Genomic DNA, 821 nt, shown 5'->3' on the forward strand with positions numbered 1-821 from the left:
CATATTGTTCTTTTTTATAAGTATATATTTGCCATACATCATCTCATTCATCATAGGGAATTTATCCCTGTACATAGCATCTTAATTCTTCTTTAAATCCCATTCCCCTCCCGTCCCTTCAACCCTTCCTCTCCCTCCCACTCACAAAAGCTTTGTTTCCATTTTTCCCCTTCCATTCTTTTCCTTCCCCCTTGTTTCCCTTCCTATTTGAACATGTTCTTCTTGCTTCCACACGTCTCCTCCTTATATTACACTGTCGCGAGCCGCGACATCAGGATCCTGCCAGCAGGTCCTAAACCTGAAAGGACGAGGACAGAGAGACGGGAGACACCTTTCTTCTCAAGTTCCTTGCTCGCTTTCTTACAGAACCTCTTCCTTTTATACTCTCCAGCTGCATGGGAGCAAGGGCTGCACGGGAGCGAGAGTACCGCCCACACATTCCAGAGGGAAACAATAACAACCATTATGGGTTACATCTGCTACCAGCTGAACTCGCCCGTGGCTATGGGCGAGAGCACGTCCGTGCCAGCGAGGTGACTCAAAGTTCAATCATGGCTAGGCCTGTGTCAAGGCTCACCATAATGGCTCACCATATTACACTTTTGGTTTCTTACACAAGAAAAGCAATGTGATGTTTAAATTTGTGTGTCCAATTTAGTTCACTTAACATTATGGTCTCAAGGTCACCATTTACACAAAAGTGATTTAAGTTTATCCTTCTTTATGGCAGAGTAGTACTTTATTCTACATAAATACATTCAACATAAATTCATTCTACATTAATTTCTTTATCTGTTCATCTGTTGATGGGCATGTGGACT

Source organism: Fukomys damarensis, unplaced genomic scaffold, assembly GCF_012274545.1.
Source record: "Fukomys damarensis isolate Sample0158 unplaced genomic scaffold, DMR_v1.0_HiC HiC_scaffold_10, whole genome shotgun sequence".
NCBI lineage: Eukaryota > Metazoa > Chordata > Mammalia > Rodentia > Bathyergidae > Fukomys > Fukomys damarensis.